At 47.8% G+C, this 22,874-nt stretch overlaps 1 protein-coding gene across 12 annotated transcripts in view; it reads left to right on the top strand.

The window, feature by feature from the left end:
- The window catches only part of LRRFIP2 (LRR binding FLII interacting protein 2), a 98,437-nt gene that overhangs the window by 4,018 nt on the left and 71,545 nt on the right, over nucleotides 1-22,874 (top strand). The window contains exon 2 of one of the 12 annotated variants that reach the window (XM_078152082.1): nucleotides 20,616-20,900. The exons of the other annotated variants lie outside the window; for them this stretch is intronic. The gene's annotated coding sequence lies outside the window, so the exon portion shown is untranslated. The remainder of the gene's footprint in view (nucleotides 1-20,615; nucleotides 20,901-22,874) is intronic. 12 annotated transcript variants of the gene reach the window in all.

The following is a 22,874-nucleotide window of genomic DNA, read 5'->3' as shown; positions in this document are numbered from 1 at the left end:
TGAACGTGACAAGGAAGGAGAAGTGCGGGGACACTGGGGCCCAGGGACTTTTGTGTTATTTAAGGCTGGTTCAGACCAAGTGTGAGCTAAATTGTGTTACCTGGATTTTGTCACGGTACTCTTGGAGACAGGCAGCCATTATGAATAGATTCTCATTCTTCACCTTTCTCCTCTTCAATAAAAAAAAAAATGGTTGGTTGGCTCTGTGATTTCCTCAGTCATGCCTTCCAGAATACAGACTTCTTTTCATAGGATTTTGAGTCGGAAGGAGCCTGAGAGCTCCTCTCATCCACCTCCTCCCACCCCCACTTCACTGATGAGCAGATCGGCCCGGGAGGAGAAGGGCCCAGGCTGGCAGAACTGGGATCCAGTCTTGGGCTTTCCGCCTCCAGAGCCAGTACTTGGCCCTGTGGCCTCTGGTGGTTGCAGTTAATGTGTCGATACAGTTTTTCTAAAGCAGGTGCTCACTTCTTAAAAAGTGGTGTAATTTTAATTACAGGACACTTCATGGATGTTTTCGTTTAAAAAAATATTTTTGGTGCTGTCTTGTTATTTTTACATCTTTTAGATTTCCTTCTGTATCCCTCTCATTCCCCTATCAGAGAGCCATCTCACATAACAGAATGTTTTTAAAGAAAAAAAAATAGAAAAGAAGAGAAAAGGCAGCCAGCCAAACTGGAAAAGAGATGCAGTGTCCCACCCTGGACCTCTGCCCCTGCACCAGAGGTGCCTTCTGCCGCGCCCCTGGTCAGTCATTTGGCGGCCGGCGTTTCCATTGCCGGTGATTGTGTGGTCTTGGGTTGAGGGTTTGCTTGGCTCTGCTCGTTTCAGTCTTCATCAGCTCATGTCCTTCTTTCCATGCCTCTTGGTCTTTTTCTTCCAGCACAGTAACATTCCCTACCTCTGTATAGCCAATTCTCCCCTCGATGGGCCATCTACTTTGTTTCAATTCTCAGCTCCCACCAAAAGTGCAGCTCTCAGTTTTTCGGTGGTTCCTTGGATACTTTCTCCTTATCTTGGGATCTGTGCCTAGCAGCAGAGTCCCTGGGTCAAAGAGTATGGACATATTAGGCACTGTATTCACAGACTTCCAATTGTGCTTTTATTTTTAAACTTCTTAGGACATTAAGACCAAATGAAGGGACCAATGAAGTGTAGAGCATCATTCAGACTGTCCTCCCTCCACACCTGGATTGCTTTCCTTCCTAAGTCTACTAGGGGAATCCTTCCTTCCCTTTAAGACCCAGGTCCGAGGCTGTCTCCAGGGGTTAGCTGATCCTGATCTCTTCCTCCCCACCCCCACTTTGTCTGTGGTTTGGGTCTGCTTCGTGGATGCGTGGTTTTCTCCACTCGGAGAGAATGCCAGCACCTTGAGAGCAGACACTGTGTTGTATAGTGGAAACAGCAGTGACTGGAGGGATGTGAGTTTCAATCCTTCCTGAGGGGAAGCTACTCACTGAACCTCATGACCTGTAAATGAAGGAGTTAGATAGTATGAGCCCCGAAGCCACTTTTGTGAGCATTGACTTTTTTGGGGGGGTATATTTGTATCTCAGTGTCTGGCACACAGTAGAGACTTAATAAGTGCTTATAGAGTGGTTGAAGGAATGCTGCTATATAACTAATAGAGCATGTGCCGTGATCTCTTCCCTCCTTACTTTGCCGCCACCTCCGATACAACCCATCTGCCTCGGACTTTGGGATGCGGGGTCTGGGGTGCAGAACGGGGCCTGTGTGTGGCTCGCCGGGCCCTACCCCTCTGCATCTGCCCACATTTGGCACTAGCGCTCTTGAAACTGAATGTTAAAGAGAGGGCAGTGGGGTGCCCCAGCAGGAATTTCAGGATCTTTGACAAGACCGAAGAGAAGTGATTAAGTCAGGTTTGGTGGTGACAGTGCTCTAAGGACTTGGGCCTGGCCCTTTATCAGAGAATTCTCATGGGCTCTTTGGAGGCAGCTGTGGAAGAGCTGCTGACAGGCCTTACCCCCACCACAGTAATCTGGTAGGTCCCTGTTGTTGGGCAGGAAGGCCTGTGGCCTGGGGGCGGGAGCCCTCCTGAGCCTGCCTTGAGGACGGTGAAAATGGGCCACGTTTGTGCCTCGGGGGCCTTTGCTGTTTCCTTTCCACTCAGTGTTTGTAGGGAGATGAGCAGGGCCCACAGGCCAGGAGGCAAGGCACTCTGCCTGGCTGCAGTGGTTAGCTGTTCTGCTTGGAATGGCAAGAGTTGGAGGAGCTTTAAAAAGACAAAAGCAGCTGCTCTACCTGGAGGAGAACTGGGTCCTCAGAAGGGCCAATTCTGAGTGTCCCAGGGGCCCCACACGCCCTGCCAGGCCAGCCAACTTCATGACAGACACCAGCTGCTCCTCACAGGCAGATTGGACCGCTGAAGGCTGAGGGATCCCCGTGTCGTGGCTCTGAAAGGTGCTGTTGTGATACCAGGTTCTTTAGTTCTGTCCTGTTAGGTGGGGAACTTGATGGAATGCTTTCCCAAATGAATGAGAGGAAATTAAAGCTGAGCCAGTACTTATGTCCTTTCTGGAATTCCAGAAATTCCCACCTCCTCTGTTCTCAAACCTTTGGGTCCTAGGACCCCGAGAAGATTATTGAGGATCCCAAAGCGTTCTTGTTTGTGTGGGTTACATCGATTGATATTTACCATATCAGAAATCTGCATGATGATGAAGATAGAGTTTCCACTTTTCAGAACCTTTGAAGAATCTCAGCCCCTAGGCCATCCTTTGGGAGCTGCTCCCCCATCTCCCTCCCACCAGCTTCATTGCATGCTAGAATTCTGAGGCCCAGGATGCCTCTTCAGAAGCTGATCACACCAGGCTTTAGGTGGAGTGTGTAAATTGGTGCCGCTGGGGAAGTGTCCATCCAGGAGGGGCCAAGCTACTGAGAAAGGCACTGTGTTGAGAGGAATGCCAAGGCAGCCACAGATTTTGTACCTTTGGCTAATGAAAAGCACCTAATGAATTGTTGATTTTTATTTAATTGGAAGACAAATACCCAAATAAACTCATCTAAGGGATAGTGAAGTAAATGGGAAGGAAAAGTTCAGACAAAGTACTATGAAGAGCTTCCTACTACTCTGAGAGCTTCCTGCTGTCTGGAGGAAAGGGGGGAGGTGCCAAGAATACTTGTAGGAGGTGGCCCTGAGTTGGGCCTTGAAGGAAGGGAGCTTGTGAATGCTGCCAAGTGCCAGGTGCCCGTGGAGGCAACTTTAAAAAGTGTAAATCAAATGTTCGATTAAAAGTTCATGCGGGCCAGATGCAATTGAGACTGTCATGGGCCATATTGGACTGTCCCGACTTGCGTGGGAGCCGTCCTTCTGACTCTGCTGGGGGGCAGTGAATAGGGAGAATGAAGATCTTTGCTCTGCAGTCGCTGCACATCTGACCTCTGCTCACTTTCTGGCTCCACCATTTACTACTTCTGACTCTGGGCGAGTCACTTAGAGTAATGGAAGGAAGTAAGCATCGATAGAGCACCTACTGTATGCCAGGCATTGTCCTAAGTGCTTTACAGATTGTCTCATTTAATTTTCACAACAATCCTGGGAGGTCGGTGCTATTATTAACGCCATTTTACAGGTCAGGGAACGGAGGCAGGCAGTAATTAAGGGACTTACCCAGTCACCAGATCACCCAGCTAGTAAATGTCTAAGGCTGGATTTGAACTTGGGTCTTCCTGTCTCCAGATCCTACACTTTATGCACAGTGGCTCCCCTTAATGGCCCCTTAATTTGGCTCCTGACTGTCTTTGGACCAGAGAGCCCTCTGAATCTGTGATCCTAAGAGAACTGAGCATGTCAAATCCAGATTCTTTCACATAGTTTGTGGTGGTCAGGCAGATGCCCCCTGTGACTGATGGGGCAGTACATCTCGGGTCACCTCACTCCTAATCCCACCAGAAGGCCAACTGATGTCCCAGTGTGAGCCCTGCGTATGCACCTGGGGAGCCCCCCCCCCTCCCCCCAGTGCCCTAGGGCAGGAGGCAAGTTTTCTGGGATTGTTGCATTGACAGCAAGGTCTGGCCTCTTCTTCCTTTTGTTGTGGCAGGGGGGTCCTCTAGCCTTACCTACCTGGATGTAGGTTCTGTTACCACCTGTAAGGGTGAATTGTTTTGTAAATATAGATGCCATACATATATGTGTGTGTGTGTATGTATATATATATGCGTAGACACACACATATGTGCCTGTGCGCAGTACAAGGAAGGTGCTGTTTGCTTTACTGTTATTACTTCGGCTCCTCTTCTCGTGACCACGATGGAGTAAATGTAGGGACCTTAGGATCATAGATTTAGAGTGACCTTAGAGATCATCTGGCCCAGTCCCTTTATTTTACAGATGAGGAAACTGAGGCCCAGAGAGGCTCCATTCACAAAGTTGCTAGTGGCAGAGGCAGGATTAGTCCACTTTCCTCTGTACCAGTGTCCTTGGAGGAGTAGTTGACCCTGGAGCCACTTCAGGGGAGGTCTTCAAGCCAAGACTGATGATGAGTCGTAGGCTGCTAATCAGTACTGGTGGGATTGCCCACGTTGGAGGGACTCCTGCTTCCTTCCTGGGCTCTACTTCCTGCTGCCTCAGTTGTTTTGAGTCCCTGCTAAAATCTCCCTTCTGCCAGAAGCCTTTCCCAATGCCCAGTGATGCTGTCCTAGTGTATTCTATGTCGGGCTTGTTTGTGCAGAGCTTTGGCAAGCTGTGTCCTGACCGCCGGGGACCAGCAATGAGTAGGCAAGGGTGCTAGCACTGAAGTGAGGGAAACCCAAGTTCAAATCCAGCTTCAAACACTCTCTGGCTTTGTGATCCTGGGCAAGTTACCTAGCCTCCCTCTGCCTCAGTTCGTATCTGTAAAATAGGGTGAAGATTTCTTGTCCAGCACATTGCAAATCTTAGAGCAGAGCGCTTCGTGGATGCTGGCTTTTATTCTGAGTGCCACGTGAGTCCCTCCAGGATCAAAGCTGGTTTTGACTTCCTCTTAGACCCATTGCTTAGGGCAGTGCTTAACCTGCCTGTTGGCGATTGACTGACCCCCCCGCAGAATCGGCTCCCTTTAGGTGCTGGCTTAGCTCATTCCGAGCAAGAGCCAGGTGTGTCCGGCGCTGGCGCCACTGCCCAGTGTGTGGAGAGAGAAGGGGACACCTTGGTTTAAAGTTCTCTCTGGAAGGAAGGGAGGGAGGAGAATAGTTGGAGAGCCCCTGCCCCACCCTTCTTAGGGAGCAAAGTTCAGGGCTCCTGCCGTGGGCCAGGGCAGGCCCTTTGCCAGGTCCGATGTACAAACAACCTTCATCCCAGAAACTTGCCTCCTGCAGAGCCTTCTCTTGTCCTTTGGGGGCCTCAGTTCCTCCTGGGGTGGGCTTTGGCTGCTCCCTCTGGACTCTCTTCGGCCTGCTTTCCTCCTGAGAGTGAGAAGCAATGGAGGGGCTTCTCCTTCCTGGCTTTTCTTCCCAGCCTTCCCCCAGCAAGAGAGCAGGAGGCTGGTGGGCGTCATGGGGAGTACCCCCAAGGACCTGGGACGCCTTGCCACCCTGCAGCTCTCCATCTTCACTTCTGTCACATCAGGGTTGTAAAATTCCTTTCCTCACTGTGGACGTCAAGGACTAAAACTAGGTCTGATTTCAGAATGAAGAGCAAAGCGTTTAGTGATGATTAGAGTTTGAATTTACATGCTCTCACATATTTGTATATTCTAGATATGCATGTGTGTACATGTATGTATATGTGTGCATATCACTTACTCTGTGCCAGGCAGCACCCCATGAGGTCTCGGCCCAGGCCAAGTCTAAGAATGGGGCCAACTCCTGACGGGCCTTTAACAGGCATGGATGATACCGTTGATCTGGTCACTGCGTATTGAAGCTAGAGAAGGAAAGGAGTGAGAGGGAGGAGTGGAACGTGTCTGAAGTAGCTGCCTGCGGTGGGGGAGGCCTGGATCTCTGCCACAGGCAGCGCTTGGGGGGCCTACCCCCAGGGGCACAGGTGGCCAGGCTTGGAGGTGGCCAGGAAGTACTCAAGACCTTTGGGGCATTTTAGGCTTCATTTCCTCTCTAAGTCACATATTCTAGGTAGACAGACTCCTTTGACCACTTTCTACCCATACTTCCTTGGGGAGTCACATTTAAACAGTAGGAATCTTGGGATATTTTGTTATGTAACCTAAAAAGAATTCTCTTTTCTGTGAATTAGGGTATTACAGACTTTTGGGTGATTTTCAGTGGTTTAGGCTGTGGTGGGGGAATGAACAAAGAGGGTCATATCTCACCCCCAGTTCACCTTAGGGCTTAATCTTTTCAAAGCTGACTTGGACACAGAAGGCTTGGATTCAAATTTTACCTCCCCCACTTATGGGTAATGAGACCCTGGGCAAGGCTCTTAACAGATTTGAGCCTCAGTTTCCTCCTCTGTAAAATAGAGAGAGTAGGACTTATGCTGCCCACCACTGGGGGTGTGTGTGTGTGCATGTGTAAAGGTTTTGGGGAACTGAAACCCCGTATGTATACAGTGCTTATAGATAGCTATATAAATATATTCACATCTGTATTTATAGATAGATATGGTTTTATCTCTGTCTCTGTCTCTTGTTCTCTCTGGTATTTGAGTTAACTGAAGCCTTCACACACACACACACACACACACACACACACACACACGCGCGCGCACACACACGCACGCACACACACGCACACACACACGCGCGCGCGCACGCACACACACACGCGCACACACACGCGCGCACACACACACGCGCACACACACACACGCGCGCGCACACACACACGCACACACGCGCACGCACACACACACGCGCGCGCACACACACACACGCGCACACACACACACGCACACACGCGCACACATGCACACACACACGCGCACGCACACGCACACACACACGCACGCACACACACACACACGCGCACACACACACACACACACACACACACACACACACACGGAGTAGCTGAGTACTACTACCTTTTCCCATATTTCCCATACACACATACAAGAGCTGAAAGAGAAGAGGGAGTGAGTAAGACTTGGGGAATGTGGGGAAGAAGCTGGGAGGGGCCCTTCTGGAGCAGTTTGTACCTACTGGGAAGTGTAGGGAGGGAATTGAAATTGGCACGCCAGTGAACTGGTTTTGTGGACTGGTTGACGGGTCAGGCAGGTGGCCAGGGTGGATTGTCTCTCTAAGTCACGTCTCTGGGTTTTAGCTCTGCCCTAGACTGTGACTAGACAATTTCATGTGAACCAGGGCTTCCTGTGCTGGGTACACGTACCCTCAAGAGCTGCAAGACGCTTGTCTAGGGAGGATGGGGTGTGTGTATGGGGGGGGTGCGGAGTTATTTAGTAAGTAACTCAGCTGTCTTTTTGAGGTGTTGCAAAACTTAATCTCTATTTCGTATTGAGGGGGGTGGGGTGGGGAGGGGAGGGGAAAGTGTCTTGAGTACTGAGGAACACAGGACTGGAGTATGTTTGGGAAGCCTGGATTAAAACTTGGCTTCTGCATTTACACAGCAGACCCTTGGTAGTGTGGTGAAACCTCATGGTTGCCTTCTCTGAGTAATGCTTTTAAATGCATAATAAATACACAGCATTACAAAGGAAGCCAGATACTAAGAAATGTACTTATCAAAATATTTTTTAAAACACGTTAAGGGACCCCAGGTTAAGAGCCCTTGCTTTATAAAATCTTAGTTAAAACCACGTTCTCTGAACGAATGATCTAAATTGAAGTTGTTTGGGGGGGCAAGGGAGAAGAAGTGCTATAGAAATCCTGGTTATCACAGCACTGATGAAGTACTTCTTGATGCTATATCCATGCACTGGGTGAGAGGAACTTTATTTATTCAGTCCCCAACCGAGGAGTTGACAAAGTCAAACAGAATCAGTCAATTCACAACCATTTGATAAGCACCTACTATGTACCATACAGGAAACAGGGTGGCTTAGTGGATAGAGCGCCCGGCCTGGAGTCTAAATCTGGCTTCAGACACTTTGTAGCTGTGTGACCCTCGGCACATCGCTTAACTTCTATTTGCCTTAATCCACTGGAGAAAGAAATGACAAACCACTCCTGTATCTTTACCAAGAAAACTCCATGGGCTTTATGGTTCGTGGGCTCCTGACGAGTAGGACGTGACTGAACTACTGAATAGCAGTGTGTCATACATTCTAGCAGTGTGTTGCCTCTCAGTGAAGGTCTTTCTACAACACCTGGGTGACCACTCGTTGGGTGTCAAGTCAAGAAGCATTTATTAAGTGCCTGCTGTGTGTGTGCTAGGCACTGTACTAATCATTGAGGACAAAGAAAGGCAAAAGACTGCTTCCCAGGGGCTCCCAGTCTAACGGGGTAGGTGGTGGTGATGATTATAACATGCAAACAACATGGTATGCACAAGATATAGATATATACACACCCACCCACCACAGACAGGATAAATCAAAGATAATCTTAGAGAGAAGGCACCAGTATTAAGGAGGAAACAGATTTTAGCTGAGAATCCGAGGAAACCAGGGAGTCAGGAGTAGGTGATGAGAAGGGAGAGAACCCTAGGTCTAGGGCAGGGTTGGAATGTCTTACGTGAAGAACAGCCAGTGTGGGGGGCCGATCGCTGTATCCTAGGGGAAGAGCTGGGGAGTTGGATGGAAGAAGAAGGTAGGAAGCATCCGGATCGTGAGTGGAGGATGAACTGGAGTCAGGGAGACCAGCCAGAAGGTTTTTTCAAGAGTCCAGCTGTGGCTCCTGCCACTGAGGTCCCTTCCCACTCTGAGCTTTGATTGGGAGAAAACTATAGATACAGGAACCAGTATGAAGACTATCCAGATTAAATATTTACTAGTTAAGGCGTTCTGAGTAGTCTGCTGAGTGAAGGTGCATGAGGAAGAATGCCTTCCATTTTCAGATTTTGTTGTGAAAGTTGTGGGATGGATTTTAGGAGTTATTCTAGTCTTGAGAGGGGGAGAGTGTTCAGTGATTTTGAGGGGTTGATTGTGTCAGGCTGATGGCCTGGAGGCAGGAATGGCATCATTTAGAGGATCCTTGATAAACCTGGAATGGGGACTAGAAGGAATGACGGTGGCAAAATCAGCCTTGTTCAATGACTCATTCAGCAAACATTCCTCAGTGAGGTGGCCCTAACTGGATTGGAATCAGGAACACCAGAGCTCACACCTTGCCTCCGTCCTAGCTACAGGACCTGGGCAACTCACTTCTCAGCTTCAGTTTCCTCACTAACAAAATGGGGATAGTACTACATCACAGAGTGGTGAGATAATATATGTCTGGTGCTTTGAAATCCTTAAAATTCTATATACATGCTAGCTATTAGGATACATAGACTACATTTAGGGCTAAAGGGACCTTATAGGTCATCTGGCCCGGTTGCCTTCTTTGGCAGGTGATGGTGAACCCCTGAAAGATTAAGTAACTTGTTTAAGAGGACGCTTGGAATTCAAAACCCAGGTCCTCTGACTGCAAACCCCATGCTCTTTGCACTGTGCTGTTATCAGCTGTCTTCCTGCCTGTAGGTTGCCCGGGAGGGTTGGTGTATGTGGGTGAAAGAAATGTTAGGTAACACCTGTTCTCTGTCCCCTGGGCACTTCAGGTCAGAAGGAGTAGAAGCAATGGACAGTCATAATGCACAGAAGGAGCGTCTGTGAGGATGTGTGCACGAAGTCTGGGGGAGTAAGGCATAGTGCCAGGGGCTGGGCTTGGCAGTAGCAGGCCCGGATTCCCATCTTCAGATGCTCTTTAAAGGTTTGTAAAATAGAGTTTTATTGATGTCTAAGATTTTCCTGTGTCCCTCTCCTTCCCCCTTCCCATTCCTAATGACAGTGTTTTTCTAAAAAAAAAGAAAGGAAGAAAATCAGTAAACCCTAGTGAGGCATTAAGCAGGTGAAATGTTCTGTCCGGTGTTCCGGACGTGTGGGCCCCCACCTCTGCAGAGGGCGCCACGGAGGGGTCGCCGGCTCGTTCTGTACAGTTTGGATGCTTTTGTGTTGGCTAGTTCTTTCCATTCCCATTCTTGGCTCGGCTTACTGCATTCACTTTGCATCCGTTCACGTAAGTCTTTGCAGGCATCTCTGAATTCACCCCCGGTGCAGCCGCCAAGGTTCTGTCCCCGGTGGGTGACCGTGGCCTGTGCTAGCGCTTCATATGCTTCCTCCGGCCCCTCCTGAGCTTCCTCACTTGGCACCGGCCCGGTTGCCCCTTCGGTCGTTTACTATTTATCTCCGCCCCCTTCAATCAGTGGCCAAGTCGCCTTGCTGGTTCTGCTTCCCGTGTCTCTTGTGTCTGGGCCCATCTCCTTCTGGACGCACACTCACTCCATGGAACAGCCAAGTTGGCTCTCTTGCTGTTTCCTGCTATGTTCCACCTCCTGGTTTTTTTTTGCCTTTGCAAAGGCTGTCTCTTGTGCCTGGCATGCATTTCCTTCTCAGTGCTATTGTCTGCCTGCTCCCCGCCCCCCAAAAGAAAAAAGACTACCTTATGTTTATCTCATTTGTACATCCTTTCTTGCATCTACTTTGACTTTACTTTCCAGTAGCCTGAAATCTCATCTGTCAGAGGGACTCCACACCTTCTCAGCTCCCTCCCGCCTCTGACTGGAGGGCAGGAGCATGGAGTATTAAATAGCTCCCAAAGCCTTCCTTCATTGAGGGCTCAGAACTTAACCAGACCAGCCAACAGGGCCGCTGGAGAAAGACCACGATGAGGTCCCGTGTGTGTTTGCGGAGAAGCTGGTCTTTGCCAGGTGCTGCGTTCTGACGAAAATCAAGCAGGCCCTGCCCTCCTGCAGCAGAATGAAGAGTCTGCTTCAGTTCAGTTCAGTTCAGTAGACATTTATTAAGCATCCGTTATGTGCCAGGCACTGTGCAGAGAGGTCAGGAGAATGAGGATGGGAAGAGGCCGTGGCTAGGGGAAGAGTGCTTGACCAAACCAGGACCGGAGAGTTCCACCCAAGATAAAACAGTTCGATTACAACAAACTGAAAAGAGATGCATGCACAAAATCAGTTCAGCGAAAGTGAGGAGGAAGATAGTGAACTTGGAAAAAATCTGCAGCAAATTTTTTAATAAAGATTCTATATTTAAGATAGATAGGAAGCAAATGTAAATATATCAGAGCAAGAACCATTCCCCTATGCTTTAAATGCTTAAATGAACAGGCAATTTGAATGCAAGAAAAGCAAGTTTTCAGAGCGGCCAGTGGGGCCGTGGAATGAGTGCTGAGTTTGAACTTGGGCAGACCCAAGTGGCTGCGCCACCCTGGGTAAGTCACATGACCTCTGTTTGTCTCAGTCTCCTCATCTATAAAATGAGGATGATAATAGCACCCCTGCCCCGTCCTAACCCCCCTCGGCCCTGGGTTAATGCTAGGATCAAATGAGATTATGTCTGTGAAGTTCTTAGCACAGTGCAGGCACATTTACTGTGTGTGCCATATAAATGTTAGCTCTTAGCTGTCAACCATCGCAATGCTCCAAATCATTAATAATAAAATAAAAACAAATAGTTGAGGTTCTACCTCACATCCATGAACTGAAAAAGGTAAATGACAATTACTTTTTGACCTATCAATACCACTACTTGGCATCTATCCCCAAAGAGATTAGGTAAATAGGGGAAGAACCCAGGTGTACACAAACATTAATAGCACTTTTTGTTGTGGTAAAGAACTGGAAACTAAGAGAGTGCCCATCAGTGACTGAGCAAATTATGGGATGTGAATTAATGGGATATTATTGCGCTGTAAGAAATGATAAAAGGTGGGCTGCAGAATAAAGCGAGTAGAGACAGGAGAACAATTTATCTAGTGACTTTAACACTGTAAAATCAACCAAACAGCCCCTCTCTGCCCCACCCCCCCAAAACAGCTTTGAAAGACTTATGAAATGGCCCTGCCGAGACTCCAGAAGCCCAGTGATGCAGTCTGTTGCCTACCTGTGGAAGTTCTGGTGGACTAGGGGTGCATAACAGAGACATACATTTGCATAGTCAACAGGTAGATTTGTTTTGCTTTACAAGGGAAAGATTTCGCATTTTTTTGGAGGGGGTGAGAGGGTTAGGAGAGGGAGGTTAGTGATAGCAACCTCCTACCATCCCCTCCTCCCCAGAAGAGAAAATAATGTTAGTGAAGCATTCAGAATGCATAGAAGTGCAGAATGCAAAGGAAGAAGTTCATAGAGGGGAGAAAGACCAGACAAGCTGATTTTAATATGAAAATGTTCATTTTGGCGTTTGTGAGAAATCAGAATAACAAAAAATAATTAAAAAGACAAGGGAATGTTGGGTTTTATTGAAGGCTTTTTCTGAATGTAATGATAGGATCATGTTATTTTTCTCTTGTGGTCTGTCTTGTGTTGATTTCCTGGCTTTGAGGTATCTTTACCTGGTTCTGATGATAGTTTTTAATAATATATATTTATAATTCATGTAGTTATATGTAAAATATATTTCAATAATATATTTTATATTTTTGTTTTATGGGCCAAGTAAAAAGCAAAATATAAAATACTCCCAAATAGACTGCAAACAAACCTGTGATGTGTATGGGCCAAGAATGCCACAGGAAAAGAGGATATTTGTGATCTGAATTGTGGGAGGCTTTGACCACGTCAAGATGACTGACCCATTGATGTATCAGAAGTATATTTTTACTTCAAAATGTATACTGTCTCATGATGTCTTGACTTCTTTTATTCTCATGAGCTCCCTTCATTTTTTGGTCAGTTTTGTGTCGATTTTTTTTTATATCCCTGGTGTCTTGTGTATCCCTGCCCCTCTGTCTTCCTGTGAGCTCTCTTCATTTCTCATTTTGGTCGTTGGGTTTCTCTCTCCTTTCCTTGATGAGGGCTAACCATTTGTCTGTTGGTCTCTTCAAAATGATCTGCTCTGCATTTTATTCATTTCAGTTGTAGCCTTGTTTTCAGTTACTTCCTTAATCTCTGCTCGGATCTTGGCTGTTTCTCTTTGTTTTCTCTTGATTGAAACTGCTTCGTCCAGAATTACCCGTGGTCTCTTAATCACCACACCCATAGGCCTCTGCTCGTTCTTTATCCTTTTTCACTCCTCTTCTGCCTCTGACCCTGTGGATGCTCCTACTGATGCCCTCTCTAGGTTTTTGTGACGCTTCTCTCTTCTGGTTACTGCTCCTGCTGCTTCTTCTCAAGGCTTCTTTCCTTGTCTTCATCCTTGTCAGCTGCTAGCGGGTGTCTTCTCATCCGTTTCTCTCCTCTGCTTCCATGGACTCAGTTCTCACCTCTAAGAAGACAGTTCTCAGATCTTTGTATCCAGCTCTAACCTCTCTCTCTCTCTCTCTCTCTCTCTCTCTCTCTCTCTCTCTCTCTCTCTCTCTCTCTCTCTCTCTCTCTGCCTTCAGTCTCGCATTTCCTGCTGCCTACTGAGCATCTTCCATTGGAAGTCCAGCGGACCTCTTAAACTCACTATGCCCAAAACATAACTCATTCTTTTTCTCACAAGACTTCCTCGTTCCCGCCCAGGATACCGCCATCCTCCCGGTCCTCTACCCCGGCCAGAGCTGGGCTTCACTGCTGGCTGTCTGACCGCCTGACCAGCTGTCAGAGACAGACGTTTCACTGAATGCCCACATTGGCAAAACGGAGAAACCTAGCTAGGAGGACCGATGCTTACGCCCAGAAAGGAACCAGAACAACCAGGTCAAGTCAGATAAATTGACCACAGTGCAAAGCCCTGGGGGGGCGAAGAAAGCCAAGAGACAGTCCCCGCTCCCAAGGAGCTCCCTGCGCCGTGAAGGAACTGGACAAACAAGATGCATGCAGGCTCGATTGGGGGCCGTCTCAGAGGGAGGCAGACTGAAAGGAAGCCAGGAGGCAGAGAGGGCAGAAGGAGAGCCTTCCAGGGACGGGGGAGAGCCCGAGAGAACGCCCTGGGTCCAGAGATGGAGGGGGATGTTTGAGGAAGGGCCAGGAGATCAGGGCCACCGCGGGGAAAAAAAGTAAAATGAAACATGACCAGAAAAGTGAGAAGGGACCAGCTCGTGAAAGGCTTTAAAAGACAGACAGAGGCTTTTCTGTTTCACGCTGGCACTGATAGGGAGCTATTGGAATTTGCTGATTTGGGGAGGGATGTACATGGTCAGAGCTGTGCTTTGGCAAGCTGAGTGGAGGATGGCGCGGCGTGAGACTGGCCGGGAGGCCAACCTGAAGGCTACTGTGGTAGTCCAGGTGTGAGGCGAGGAGGAAACGGTCCTGTCAGAGCCAAGCACGGGGCTCAGCTGAGATCTGTTACAAAGCTGGGAAAAACAGTCCATGGAAACTGATTGGCTGTGGGAAGTGAGTGAGGGATCGATACCAAGGTTGGAAGGGATTGTTGTCTCCTTTGACACCATCGCCTGTTTACTTTCTGCCATTTTCCTCTCTTACTCAGACTTTTTGAATACGTTACTCCACAGTTTCTATCTGGAAACTTTTTATTCATAGTGCCACTAACTATTGAATGAATGAAAAAGCACTTATGAATGAGTACCACCATGGGCCAGGCACTGTGTCAAACATTAGGGATTCAGATACAAGAACAAGGTAGTCTGGGACCCCTAAAAAGGACAAAGTTCTGATTGGGGGAGACAGGGAGTGGAGATCAAAGAAGGGAGTTTGGGTATGGTCGGCGAATCACGAGGATTGGGAGGAAGGCGATGGGGAAATCAGCTGGTTCTGCCTTTTCAGAAGCAGCGGTATCGCCGTTCCCAGAGCAAGAGGTAGCACCTCACATAATAAATGCTTCTTTCCTTCCCATTTTGCAGTGTGCATTTATCAAGGGCTTACTTGCTGCTAGGCACATTGCTAAATGCCAAGGCTACATGTAAAGAAAGGCAAAGTGAAGCTCTCAGTTTGATGTAAGGGGAATCCCGAGTTAAAGAACTCATACCATCATACAGTCCCTCATATCCAATGTAGCAATTTTGTTTGTGATGTTTTGTTAGATTTATTTAATCACAAGAATACAGTAAAAATGACTTCCAGCCAGTAAGTCATGATAATTCAACCAAGACATCTAGAAAAGACAAAATTAAAGACACGAGTAAATCCTGGCCTTCCCTTCTACCCTGGGCCCTCTGATGGGGGATGCCACATTCCGCCCCAGTAGTCGGCTGTCCTCCGGGTGCAAGTCTGGTCTTCACCTCTGGGAATTCTTTATGTTTGTTGTTACCTGCGGGGAGCTCAGTAACCTCTTCATATGCCACAGCTTGTCTGGCTGTCCTCAGCGACATGTGGAACACTTGGAGGGGGTGGTATGCTAATTAGTAGGGGGAGGGATGGGCCAAAGGGCAAGAGTAGTTAATCATTTTCTTACCTCGTTTCAAGTTGTTTTCCAAACAGCTGTGCCACCTCTCAGCTCCACCGACAGTGCATTAGCTTGCCTGTCTTCCCACAGCTCCTCCCTCACGGATCATTTTTTTTCACTGGACTTTTCCATTAATCTAAAAGTAGTCTTCTGTATTAGAGTGGCCTGATCTTTGGAGTTTGGGATTGGGTTTTCAGTTCCTTTCTTTGCCAGATCTACTCATTTTCTGTCTTTTCATTTACTTCATTCCTTTCCTCAGTAATTTCTGCACCTGGCTCTCATCACTGCATGGTTTCTTTTTTATTATTTATTTATTCATACATTTAGTCAATCAACAATCATTTGTTAAGTGCTGGCTTTGTAGCAGGCACTGTGCTAAGTGAGTCTTTTCACGCAGGAGATGACAGTGACATATCCTCAACAAGGTTGCTTTGTTTTTGAATTGTACTTCATTTGCAGAATCTTCTCCGAGTTCACAGTGAGCCAGTAAGCACTGATTATTATTGCACCTATGATGCACAGAGCACTGGAGATAGAAATACAAAGAATGAAATAATCCCTACTCACAAATAGTGTGTGTGTGTGTGTGTGCGCGTGCGCGCGCGCGCCTATGTAACAATTCAAGGTAGCAAATTAGAAGGCAGTTTGGGAGAAAGGTCTCAGCAGTTGTGGGAATTAGGAAAGACTTAATGTAGAAGGTAGTGCTTGAATCTTGAAATAAGAAAGGGCTTCTGTGAAGTGGAGGTGAGGAGGGAATGGAAAGTACGAAGATGGGAGATGAGCATTGTGTCTGAGGACCAGAGACAAGGCCAGTAGGACTGGACCATAGTGTTAGTGCAGAGGAGTCTTGTTCTCTGTGGCCAGGAAGGTAGACTGGGCTAGCTTATGGAGGGTTTTAAGAGGGAAATGGAAGAGTTTATATTTTATCCTAGAGGCATTCGGGAACCCCTAGAGTCTTTTGAGCAGAAAAGTAACATTTGTGCTTAAGGAAAGACTATTTTGGCAGCAGTGTGTCGGATGGACTGAAGTAGGGAAAGGCTGGAAGCAGGGAAATAGACGAGAAGACCTCTGTCCTGGCCTTTCACCCAAGGGAGGGCCTGAACCCAGGTGGCAGCTGGATTAGCAGAGAGAAGAGCTGAGTTGCTACGGCAGTTGGACCAATGAGCTGTGGTGAGTGGTTGCCTTTTCAGGAGTCTAGGGAGGGAGAATGAGGAGTCGAGGACACTCCCAAAGGTGGGAGCCTGTTTGTCCGGTGGGATGGTGTGGAGCTTTTGGATGGTAGGGTTTGGGGCAGAGGTGATAAGCTCAACTTTGGATGTATTGACTTTGAGATGTCTGTTTTCTCACCTGCCTGTTTTTTATATTCCTTCTACTTCTATTGTAAGTCAGTATTGTTGTTTTCTTTAAGATAATTTAGAGTAAGGTATTCGCTAAAGATGACTTCCTCCTGTGGTGGACAGCCTGGAAGACCAGTTATAAAAGTGGTTTTGCTTTTTGGGTGAGGCAGTTGGGGTTAAGTGACTTGCCCAGAATCACACAGCTAGTGAGTGTTATGTGTCTGAGGTCAGATTTGAACTCAGGTCCTCCTGACTCTAGGGCCGGCCCTCTATCCACTGCACCACCTAGCAGCCCCTAAAGTCTGTTTTTTTTTTTTAAGTCATTCTAAAGTTTCACAGGGAAACTTTTTTTTTTTAGGTTTCAGTTCTTTTATTCTGCAGAAGCATTAAGATTCGTGGACAAAGGAGTTTACTGTTTTTTCCAGAATACCTTGTACTACTTTCTTGTAGGCCATGAAATGCCAGAATGTAATGGGAGAAATTGCAGTGTTCTAGATTATTCCTGTTAGAACATTTGTTGGGTATTGTGTGGAGTCTTAACACTTCAGTGTGTGTAAGATACTGGGAGATGTCTGCCTCCTCCCAGCAAACAGTAGAATGTCATAAAATACAGGCGATGGAAGAAACCATAGAAATTATCTGATCATATTACAGCAGAGGAAACTGAGGCCCTGCTAGGTGCAGTGCCTTCTGCTGATTCTGAAGGCAGTGGTGGGCATGGCACCCAGGTGGGATTCATTTAATTGTAAGGGAGCAGTGATCCCCAGCCAGCTCCAGGCAGGCCCCGAGAAAATGTAGGCTGTATTTTAGAATGAGACACGTCGATATTAGGGGCCCAGTCTGGTCTCACTGAAAGTGAGAGGTGCAGGGATTGAAGCGCTCCCATTGCTAAGGCAAAATGCCTGCCTTTGGGGTGTCTTTATGTGCAGCATCAATAAGGGATGAGAAACCGTAGCACTGGGCAGGATCGCGTGGTGTCCTCAGAACTGACCCATTTTGAAACTCACAAACATCCCTTTAATTAGGTTGTTGGAATAGATGATTGACAGGACCCCCCTAGGAGTTGACACATAAGCAATTATGTTCCTGTCATTTAGTGAGAGTTTTTAGTTCTTCATTAACGAATCGACTGATAAACCGAGGACACGTTCGGAGAAACGACCGTGTCTGATGATTGCATTGGAAAGAACATCACGGAATGGTTTTGTTGTTGTCCAGTTGTCTGAGTCGTGTCTGACTCTTCATGACCCCATTTGGAGTTTTCTTGACAGAAATACTGGAGTGGTCTGCCATTTCCTTCTCCAGCTCATTTGACAGATGAGGAAGTTGAGGAAGACAGGGTTAAGGGACTTGCCCAGGGTCACACAGCTAGTAAGTGTCTGAGGCCACCCTTGAACTTAGGTCTTCCTGACTCCAGACCTGCTAGCTGCCTTTCATGAAATGGACATTTGACAAAGAAGCCCTTTGGATCCAGAACTGGTTGCCTGTCTTTGTGTGGAATGACTGATTTCACAGAGCCTGCAGCAGGGCCTCACTCTCACCTGGGCAGGACAGAACCCGGGGAGGCAGGGACCACCAGTGTCCGTGCCCTCCATTTCCTTCTGGGGGCAGCTGTGGTTGTTTGCGTGGTTTTCTTTACATCCACACTTTTCACCTTTTACGCCTTGTTCTCTAGAAGACCAGGTATGACCCCACTGATTGCCCGTCAGCGTTTGATGACTGCGCCCATGTTCCCATGGAGTCTCCTCCAGGCTCTATCTTTCAGTAAATCCTTATGTGGCATGACTTGGAGGCCTTTTGTTTTGCTGACTATAAGATGAGCTTTTCTAAAGGATCCTTTCTCAGATGTGACATCCAGGGCAGAGAATTGGGTACCCTTCCAGCCCTAGGTGTTGGGCCTTACCCAGTGCGGCCCAAGATGGATGTGGTAGTTTGGCCACTGGTTAATGAGTACTCGCTTCCAGTCCACTTAAGCCCCCAGATCTTCTTCAGATGAACTTCCTGTCTAGCCCTATCTTGAATTTGTAAAATTGACTTTTTTGAATTTACATTCCTCTTTATTAAAAGTAATCTTAGATTCAGCTGCTAGCAAGCAGAGGCTTTTACAAACTCTTTTTAGAAATTGCCTTGATTTGTGGCCGGAGATCGTGAGTTTCTGCTTTTCGAGCACACGTGTTGCTCATTCGTTGAAACACTTCCTTGACTCATTTTGTCCAGATCTCTTTTTCTGTAGCAGAGTAGTGAAGTGTCTTCATTCTGGTAAACAAACATAGAAAGGCAGGCCGCTCCGTGGTTAACAGGAGGCGGTGTCAGATGAGATGGGGATGTCCTTCACTATCACTGAAGAAACTGCTTTTGTGGGACACAGGCGCAGGGGAAAGAGTTTCATCTTATTTACCCTTAATCAAGAAAATTCCACTGCCCTCAAGTCATCTGGAGTTTCAGTGTAGCCAGATTCCGTTAGTACAGACTTTTTTGAAAAGCCCTTAGTGACTCATTGTAATGCTATCTTGGCAGTTTGTCCTTTTTAAATTGAGAAAAAAGATTGACATCAATGAATCCAACCCTGTTCTGCTCCCTCTTCCCCTCAAGCCTAGACTCAGAGATGACCCCAAGCTTGATGAAGTCAGGGAAAAGAGCTGCGTGATGCTTCCCTTGGGAGGAGGTAGGGAAGGAGAGGGGAGCAGAGGTCAGTGACACCAGGTGAGGGCTGGCTGCCCTTGGCAGGATTCCTGAGCCTAGTGTGGGGATGCAAGGGCCTCAGGGCCTCTCCCTTCCCGCACCCCTCTCGTCCCCTGCCCTGTGGCTGTAAAGATCTGTGAGCCCCATGGCGCCAGCCTCCAGGGACTACTGGGGTGGACTCTGGGCCCGTTAGTTTTGTGTGTTACTGCTAGCTGGATGCACCAGCTGGTCATGGTGCCAGAAAGCCCTCCTGCTGGCTCAGGACAAGGCTGTGCAGGCATTGCACAGAGGGGCCCTGCCCTCTCCTGCAGTGCCTTTGGGCCCATGGGGCCTAATAAGTGGGTGGTGATTGGGTGATGGGGTTCAGCCTTGTAGGCTTCCAGGTCTGGGACTGAAACTGTTCAGCTCCCATCAGCCCCTCTTGCTGGGCCACAAAAGGGGCTCAGCCCGTGCTTTGGGAGTTGTGATTTCTATCACTCTTCCTGACCCCACACGCCGCTGTCTAGCTTAAATCATTTATCCGTAGAGAATTTGTTTGAGCTGTGATTTTCTAAAGGTGTCTTTCCCTCAGTCCTTCTCACTGGGAAACACCCAAGAACAGAGGAGTCATTATGCTATGTAAGTGGAGGAGCTGAGGCTTTAAGGGGACAAAGAACTCTAGTGTATAGTCTGGTTTTGTTTTTTGTTTTTTAGGCAATTGGGATTAAGTGACTTGCCCAGGGTCGCACAGCTAGTAAGTGTCCAGTGTTAGGTCCGAGGCCGGATATGAACTCAGGTCCTCCTGACTTCAGGGCCGGTGCTCTATCCACTGCGCCACCTACTTGCCCCTCTAGCGTGTAGTCTGAAGCTAATCAGGGAGCTGGGTAGCCGTAAGCACCTGCCTGTTATGTGAAGACAAGAGCACAGACATTTGTAAACAGGCTAACAGTATGTGCAGAGGAAATAGGTGACATTTGTGGGGGAGATGAGGAAAGACCTCTAGTGGGCCTAGATGTGGAGTCTGAATTAGGCTCAGGAGAAGGAGATGGAGGGCGTTCCAGGCATGAAGACCAGCCTGGGCAAAGGCCCAGAGATGTGAGATGGAGCGTCAAGTGTGATGAACAGGAAGGTAGCGGGTGGCTGGACCAAAGAGTATGCGAAAGGAAGTCATGTGTAGTGAGGCGACCACTGGGAAGCTTGCTCTTCAGTCTCCTCTGACTCTCTGTGACCCTGTTTAGGGTTTGCTTGGCGGAGATACTGGAGTGGTTTACCATTTCCTTCTCTAGTTTGTCTTACAGATGAGGAAACAGGCAAAAAGAGTGAAGTGACTTGCCCAGGGTCACACAGCCAAGAGGTATCTGAGGCTGGATTTGAGCTCAGGCCTTCCTGACTCCAGGCCCGGCTCCTCTGTCCGCTGCACCCACCCCGCAGGTGCCCAGGGAGCCCGGTGGTGAAGGACTTGCAGACAGTAGATGTGATCATCGATGGAATTCAGAGCTTATTGGTCAGAGATGGTCAGAGCTACGCTTCTAGAATATGTGTCACTTTGCTTGGCGATGATCGGGGTCTAGGTGAGAGTTGATCAGGGCCCTTCTGTGGAGAGGGAGGTCGCTCTGGGAGCAGGGATGAGGGGGTGGGAGGAGGAGGTAGAAATGAGCCACACGTGGGACCTGTGGAATGAAGCTTCCCTTCCCCAGCTCTGCAGCCTCCTCTGCTTGCCTTCCTAAGTCTGTGCTGACTGCGCCAGCGTCGGCTTTCCCTGCCCCTTCCCCCCTCCAGCAGGCAGGGACCGCGGGGCCATCAAGTCCAGTCTGTAGAGACAGGGAAATTGAGGCCCAGAGAAGGAGGGCCTCCAGAGAGTGGCAGAGCGAGGTTTGGACCCAGCCCTGGACACCACCCAGGTTCAGTGGAAAGGTCAGTGGGTTCATTCCACTATATCCTACTGCCTCCTTGAGGCACCCAGGGAAAGTGACTCACCAGGCTCACTCACCCCATGAAAAGGGAAGGGGCTGGAACTTGGATTCCCATGAGGATTCCTAGAGGGCTCTAACCCGAGGTGGAGAGTTGGGTGGCACCTTCAGTTCTTCACTTGCAGACCGAAAGGGCTGTCCAAGGGTCCTCCCAGCCTGGACATTCTCTTACTTTGATGCTGCAGTTCCCTAATGAGCTGTGTTCAGCTTTCATTCTTTGTACTTCTTGTATCACCATTTCCTATATTGCTGCAGAATAGTGAATGAGGATGACCTGGCTGTGAAAACTGTAGTTTAGAAGTCAGATGAGCCCTTCTGAGTGCAGACTTGAAATTGGTGGCTTCTCCCCAGTGACGTTAGAAGCCCTGCATCTGGCCACCTTGATGGGGAAGGGGTGGAGTTGGTGGGTTTGTGAATTTGGAACACAGGTGTTAGTGATAACTATGGGGCTGGTCCTGCCGATGGACCGTGAGTTTGATGACATGGGGGACTATGGTGCTGGAGGCCTGTGAGTCTTCCTAGGCTGCTGCTGCTGCCTTTCTGTTTTAATAGTATTTTATTTTTTTCCAATTACGTGTAAAGACAATTTTTAACATTCATTTAAAAAAATTTTTGAGTTCCAAGTTTTCTCCCTCCTTTTCTTCCCCCTCCCTAAAACAGTGAGCAAATTTGGTATAGGTTATAAATATGCAATCATGTAAAACATTTTCATATTAGTTATATTGTGAAAGAAGAAACAGAGCAAAAGGAGAAAACCACACGCAAAAAAAGAAGTGAAAATAGTACGCTTGGGTCTACATTCAGACCCTATCAGCTTTTTCTCTGGATGTGGACAGCATTTTCCATCATGAGTCCTTGGAACTGTCTTGGATCATCGTATTGCTGAGAAGAACTAAGTTATTCGTAGTTGATCATCACACAGTGTTGCTGTTACTGTGTACAATGTTCTCCTGGTTCTGTTCACTTCACTCAGCATCAGTTTGTGTAAGTGTTTCCAGGCTTTTCTGAAATCCACCTGCTTATGGAACGATAGTATTCCGTTACGTTCACATACCACGGCTTGTTCAGCCATTCCCCAATTGATGGGGAGTAGTTATCACAAAAGGAGTAGTTATAAATGTCTTTGTACATGCAGGCCCTTTCTCCTTATTTATGATCTCTTTAGGATACAGACCTAGTAGCTTGATCAAAGGGTATTCACAGTTTGATTGCCCTTTGAATATAGTTCCAAATTGCTGTCCAGAATGGCTGGATCAGTTCACAACTCTATCGGCAGTGCATTAATGGATATTACTTTTTTCCCCACATCTTCTCCAACATTTATCATTTTCCTTTCCTTAACCAATCTGACAGGTGTGAGGTGATACCTCAGATTTGTTTAATTTGCATTTCTCTAATCAGTAGTGATTTAGAGCATTGTTTTCAAATGACTATAGATAGCTTTGATTTCTTCATCTGAGAACCGCCTGTTCGTATCCTTTAACCATTTATCGTTTGGGGAAAGACTTGTATTACAAATTTAACTCACTTCTCTACATAGTTAAGAAATGAGGCCTTTATGAGAGACACTGGCTG

The sequence above is a fragment of the Phascolarctos cinereus genome, unplaced genomic scaffold (assembly GCF_003287225.1).
Source record: "Phascolarctos cinereus isolate Bilbo 61053 unplaced genomic scaffold, phaCin_HiC Scaffold_4;HRSCAF=312, whole genome shotgun sequence".
Lineage (NCBI taxonomy): Eukaryota > Metazoa > Chordata > Mammalia > Diprotodontia > Phascolarctidae > Phascolarctos > Phascolarctos cinereus.
Note: the sequence above shows the minus strand (reverse complement) of the source record. Positions and strands in the feature narration are given on the sequence as shown.